Genomic DNA, 7,023 nt, shown 5'->3' on the forward strand with positions numbered 1-7,023 from the left:
TGCTCCCGCAAACAGATAACTACAACAGCTCCTATACTTTCGAAATTCCATGACCACTATACCGGCAATTTGTATGGTATAGGCTGCAATTTTATCATCACTTTTAGATACGTAAGATACTGTATACAAAAGTATTTTTTGATAAATAGCCGATCATAGTAATAAGGTTTTGCTTTCCTGTGATAAGGAGGGATCTTTGACCTAAGGATCCTTGCATGAATCGATATTTGATTTTATTCCCTATGGATTATAGTGCACAAGACCATGTTATATTCTATTAAATTATAACCGATAAATGTAATAAGTAGAATATGTAAGTACTGATATTAACTATTATATTATTACACTAGCTTTCAGCCCGAAGACATCACGTTACTTAAAGTATTAGTTAGCACCACCTACCAGAGAATTCGTTAGATTTGTGATAAATACTTACAAAAATCCATAATATAATGGCACACGGGAATGTCATGGCGAAAATTATTCTTGTCCAAGGAAATGGATAAACTGTATCGAGTCTACTATTATCTTATACCTTAAGTTATAAAAACGAGATATGCCGATCTAACTTAGCTTTTTTCTTGTCTATCTATAATTAAATAATATGACAATGACATCGTAAAGGATATTTTTTCTTCTATCAAAAAATAAGGTGTTCCAAACACTTAAAAAAGAAGACATAAACAAAAAGAAGAAAAAGCTTGGAAGTAATAAGTACTAACGAGGTCTGTGTTGCTCTATGCTTTCACGACTTTACTCAGTGGAGTGGGAGGAATGAACTGTCAAACCTCCCGACCGATCTTCAAATTCAAAACAAAAAATATATTTTTTACTAGTTAGTAAATTTACGATTATTCATTTATCTGTACACAATAAAACAGACAAAAGGAACATACAAAGAAAACAGACAGTACAGTTAAGCTTATCTGTAACAAAAAGATTTATTTCAATTCAACTAACTGATTATACCTACTTCTGTGACCTTAGAGATAGAGAGTTTAAGGATTACATTTATTAAAATTCGGCGCGGAAGTATCTGTAGACGCCAAAAATCTTCTAGAATGTTACGAAGACGAACAGGTTGGATGGGGGTGCGCAGGATTTGTCTAACTCAATGTGGGCAGCGACCAAATACCTTCAAGTTAGTGGATGAAGATCTGATCTGATCTGATCAAAGAGTTCTGTCAGGCGAAGTAGCAACTACAGAATCACACAACTGCCAGACATTTTTGTTTTGTTTATTAAAATTATAAACACATGCACACACACTTCACAAAGTTTTTTGTAATGTATAAAACCAGCGAACTGAACACGCCTGCATGGATTTAAGTATTTGCCTGACTTAATTAAGGCGGATTAAAAAACTACAACCTACGACCTACGCTCAGGACCTCCGTCACTTCAGCTGTCAAAATCAATCTGACAGTTATTTTTTAATAAATATTTGACATCTTTAGGTAGGTACCATTTCTGGTTTTTTGGCTTTCCCGAAGGGCAAGGCACAGGCCCACCCCGGACACTTCATGCAAACAACCTCAAACAAGATAATTTAAATGGCAATTTCCTATGAACACCATCAACAGAACCTGGATCCTTCAATCGATCAGTCTAAGAACTATCTCGCAAATACCACCTTTCAAACGAAAAAGTAGCGTATACCTACAAATCGGACTATCAGATCTGAAGACACGATGTATGACAGAGACAAAGGGGTGAAACTTATAACGCCCCTCTCCGCGTAGCATCGGGGTGTATCTCAGAACAATAACTAAAGCATAGAAGGAAGGCTAAAATAAGAATTCAGAAACTATAAACCGGCTCTCTTCTAGCTTACGACACAAACTATGAGTGAGAAAAGGACAAATGATTCGCTCTTTGCTTCATTTTTTCCGAGGTTGTCACAACATGAAATGTCATTTGGACCTATTGGACTCATTTTAACTCGGCCAAATACATAGTAACATACATAAGAAGATTTTACTTATATTTACCGAACTATTTGACACGGTCGCGTCAACTGTGTTTACGAGTGTCTTGTGTTCAGATTGTTTTAAGTGATAATTTAACAATATTTTTCCAAATAAATGGAAAGAAACTTTTATTTATATCAAATAATTGAGTGTCTCGACTGTGTGACATTATGTCTTGTGTGGTATGGGGCTGCAGCTCACATTCAGGAAGAAAAGAAAATAGCCAACAACTTCTGTCGTTTCATCGGTAAGTTTTTTGTAATTTTCTAGTGAAATGTGAACTGCTGAACAATTTTAGGAAAGTAATATGTTTTGCTGAATAGATTTGTAGCATAAAATATTTGAGATATCCATTATATTATACGTTTCATCGATGAATACGGAATTGATTTGAGGTTATGTTGATTGTCCATAGTGATGTACTAAAATTATCGATACTTTTAATTTTTAGATTTCCTGTAGACGATAACAAAGAGAAAGAATGGATAATTCGCATTAATAGACGAAATTGGATTCCAAATAAGTACAGCCGTATTTGCTCGAAACATTTTACTGCGGATTCATTTATGTGTGTTCCTAATTCAAAGTGGAGGCGTCTTCGAGACGATGCTATTCCTACATTGAACATTATAGATCAGACAGATGAAATGGTGTTTAAATTTAAATTTCAGCCTAGCCTGCATCATCTCACTGCTGGATAGATAGGTAAGATATTTGTATCATGTTATCACAACACGTTTATACTATCTATCATTCAACTACATATTATTATGTACTTAATAAACTTAGTATATACTAAGTCTGTAGTTGTTTTATGTCTAAACAATTATGAGTTGTACACGTTTTATATAAGTAAATTATTATTATCTTTGATTTCAGATATTAAATCCAAAAGTGTCGACTGGATTTACATGAAAAGGTATATCAAATAATTTTCTTTTTTTATATTTTTAACATGATATACATATATAGAGTGTATAATTCAACCAGCTGCACAATGCACTTAAATCAGATATATTTTACTTTTATTTTTATAGATTATTTTGTATATACTATTTTAACATTATTATTAAACTTTATTTCAGTCAGTTCAAGAAGACGAGATGAAAAATTTAAAAGAAAAGCTGAACAAGTCCCGCCTCAAGATCAAACGACTTAATGAAAAAAAAAAAACAATGTGACAGGGTGTCACAAAGACAGTTTCTAAGCAAATTGACACTGTTTAGAAATTAATAAATTTGTATTTATTGTAAATATAATGTACATAATTAATAACGTGTGAAATAAATACTTGCTAATGAAAATGAACAGATTTACGATCTAATTTATATTTCATTTTACCTCCTGTTCTTATTTACTCCTACTCCAACACTCCAGGTTGATACGAACTGCGCCCAATAAAGAATGTAATGAATGTTATAGATTTGTGTAAGCGACTTAGATAAATCTTGACTAAACCTTCCTTTACAAATACAAATATACTTTATTGCACACAACATACAATACTTACAAGTTTTACACGAAAGATACAGTACACCACCTACCTACCTTTTACTTTCCCTTTCTGTTCTCTTATGAATACTTGTATGCCGTATTTTTTTAAGTATAATGCTATATCTAGTAGGTACGAGTATGGTAATCCTAGTATTGAAACAGCTTGTAGCCCTAGTAAAGACCGCCATTTTATGTTTACAGAGTGGCACGTTTTTTCTGTAGGTATTTCCAGTCCATACTCTTTTCTATGTCTATGGCGTGACCCCATCGGGCCTCTTACCGTCTGTGCGGCTTAGACCCGGCGGCGGCGGTTCCAATTTGCACGGCACGTCGATCGACACCAGTGCACGGCGGATGACATCATAAATAAATTCGAATATTACAAAATACTTACCGATGAAACGATAACAGTTGGCTATTTTCTTTCCTTCCTGAATGTGAGCTGCAGCTCCAAACTAATATAAACCAGACAATATAATCCAAAAATGGTTAGATACTTACCTATCAGAGACAGAGTCTCCTTTCATCAAGAAGAAGATAATTGCATCCTACAAAAAGAAATCTTGTAAAAAAAATTTATCGACATTAATTGTAAGTAAATTTAATTTTATCGACATATTACTAAAGTGAAACCCAACACTAGGCAATGAAAAACTTGTGACAACCTACGAAATTACGAAACAATTTTTGTATATGCGTCTTTGTCTAACATTACGCCGGTTCCGTAAGATAAAGTAGAGCAGAATTATAGAGTTCTGTTGCTATTTTAGCCTTCCTTCTATGCTTTAGTTATTGTTCTGAGGGGTGTATAGATAAAAACTAAACACGAATTATGTGACGTATGTTGCTTAGTTACAGATCAACAACTGCTGTTTTTTTGAGTGTCATACGTAAATTTTCTCTCTCCGAATTAAATATTGTTTTAGGTTGCACAAACGCCTTTTCATCTGCCACTGACGTGAATTCTCTATGTCTAATGTTGTCAGTTGTCAGGCATCACATTATTTTAAAAGTTGAATAAAGCCAACATTTTGGTAATGTCTTTATTTATTATAATTTATTCAACTTTAACTATTAAACTAGTCAAGAATGGCAGAAAAAGAAAAGAATCGAAATATTTCCATATCACGTTATTTACGTCCCGAAAGGTTCGATGTAGAGCAAAGCGATGTGGCAGCAGACATAAAATGGCTGCATTGGTTTTCTACATTTGAAAATTGTATACAGGAAGAAGCCATAAGTGCATCTAATGAGAGTAAATTGAAACTCCTAACGAACCATCTCTCTCCTACGGTTTTTCTATATATACGGGAGTGTACAACTTATCAGGACGCCATAAACCACCTAAAGGAAATCTATATAAAAACAAAAAACGAAGTCTTCGCTCGCCATGTTCTATCTACTAGAAAACAATTACCAGGGGAATCGATTTCAGAGTATATACTTACTCTCAAACAATTAGCCCATGATTGTTCGTTTAAAGCTGTAAGTGCGGATGAAAACAAGCAAGATTGTATTCGGGACGCTTTTATCGCAGGAATAATGTCACAGAAAATTCGTCAAAGATTGCTAGAGAATACGACCCTCAAACTAAATGATGCCCTCAAGCAAGCTCTCACTCTAGAATCTGCTGAAAAAAATTGTCAAGCCTTTACTAATATTCCTACTCATCTAAATGCCTTACCGTTAGATCAGCCTGGTCAGCCATCTACCCAAGGTCCACCAGAATCTCAGGACATTGCTGCGGCGGGGCAAACATGAAAGAGATGTTTCTTTTGTGGAAGTTTCACACTGCACCAAAGAATCAAATGTAAAGGTGCTTTTTCGCCACCAAATTTCATGACTTTTTAATAAATCGTGACCAATAATAACATCCGCGCATAAATTGTTGACAACAAGTAAAGGATGTTTCTTGTAGAGATGATCGTTGAGCTTTATAGTCGCATAACATAGCCCATTAAAGAAGGATACATGATTCGTAGATGCGAGCGTTATTGTTTGTTTTATTTATTTCCTTCTAAGGTGCATGGAAGCCGCCAATTCTCCGTCGATAAAGCTGACCGAACTTCCAGTATCAATCAAAGCATCAGCAAGAATATCATTGACTGTTATCTTCACTGTGGCCTTGGCCAGGCTTGAAGGAGATGCGGCCGAAATACACGCGGTGTTATAAGTGCTTGGATGGTTCTTGACCTCATTTTCCTCACTCGTAAATAGTGCACTAGCATTAACCTTGCCAGCACGACATACTTTCGCATAGTGGCCTTTTTTATAACATGTTTGACAAATAGCGTTATATACCATGCAAGCGGCTGTGCCTCCTGCGTCCATCTTTGCTAATCTGTCCCCAGAAAGTAGACCGGTTGCTATAAAGTCCAGGGTACACTCTCCTGAAGACGAAGAATTTATTCGCAATGCAGTAGCTAACTTGCTGGCAGATCGGATGATTGAACCTAGTAATTCACCATGGAGAGCACAGGTCCTAGTGACAGGAGGCGGAGTACATCGTAAGCAGATGGTGACAGACTACTCCCGCACTATAAACCGATTTACAGAATTAGATGCCTTTCCATTGCCGAGGATCGACACTATCATTGATAAAGTATCGAAACACAAAAATATTTTAGTCAAATCGATTTAAAATCGGCCTATCATCAGGTTCCTATACTAAAGAAGGAGCGCCCTATGACTGCTTTTGAAGCTTGTGGGAATCTTTATCAATTCACTCGTATACCGTTTGGAGTTACTAATGGAGTACCAGCCTTTCAAAGAACGCTCCAATATATTATTGAAACAGAAATTACGCGGGACCTACGCTTACTTAGACGATGTCACTGTATGCGGGAAAACAAAAGAGGATCATGATGAGAACTTGAAAAGCTTTATGAATGCGATTTCAAAATATAACATTACAATTAATGAACAAAAGAGCGTGTTTAGTACCGATAAAATCAATTTATTAGGGTACACCATTCAAAATAATACTATAAAACCTGACGAGAATAGACTTAAACCGCTTTTAGACTTACCTATACCTAATGATACGGCTTCTCTTAAAAGAGCCCTCGGGCTATTTGCCCATTATTCGAAATGGATTCCTAATTTTTCAACGAAAATACATCCACTCGTCGAATCGAGTTTACCATTTAATGAAATGCTTACCAAATGCTATAATGACTTAAAACCGGAAATTGCGAAATCTGTTCTTGCTACTGTAGATGAAAAGGAACCTTTTACTGTGGAAACAGACGCCTCAGATTTTGCGATCGCTGCGACTTTGACCCAACACGGACGTCCTGTAGCGTTTTTCTCCAGATCTCTAAGCGACTCTGAAAAGAAGCATTCCATAATAGAGAAAGAGGCGTGCGCAATTGTCGAAGCGCTGCGAAAATGGAGGCATTATTTGATCGGAAGGCACTTTCTATTACTAACAGATCAACAATCAGTATCGTTTATGTTGAACCAAAATCATTCTAGTAAAATCAAAAATGATAAAATCGAGAGGTGGCCCCTCGAGCTTTCTTGTTTTAAATATGATATTATTTAGACCCGGAAAAGA

At 35.6% G+C, this 7,023-nt stretch overlaps 1 long non-coding RNA gene across 1 annotated transcript; it reads left to right on the top strand.

Annotated features, from left to right (window-relative positions):
- The first annotated feature begins 1,756 nt into the window (after positions 1–1,756).
- Positions 1,757–3,721, top strand: LOC126380717 (uncharacterized). Its single transcript, XR_007568514.1, has 3 exons — positions 1,757–2,217; positions 2,850–2,889; positions 3,056–3,721. It is a non-coding gene; the product is annotated as an uncharacterized LOC126380717 (long non-coding RNA).
- Positions 3,722–7,023: the final 3,302 nt, after the last annotated feature.

Source organism: Pectinophora gossypiella, chromosome Z (genome assembly GCF_024362695.1).
Source record: "Pectinophora gossypiella chromosome Z, ilPecGoss1.1, whole genome shotgun sequence".
NCBI classification, from domain to species: Eukaryota; Metazoa; Arthropoda; class Insecta; order Lepidoptera; family Gelechiidae; genus Pectinophora; species Pectinophora gossypiella.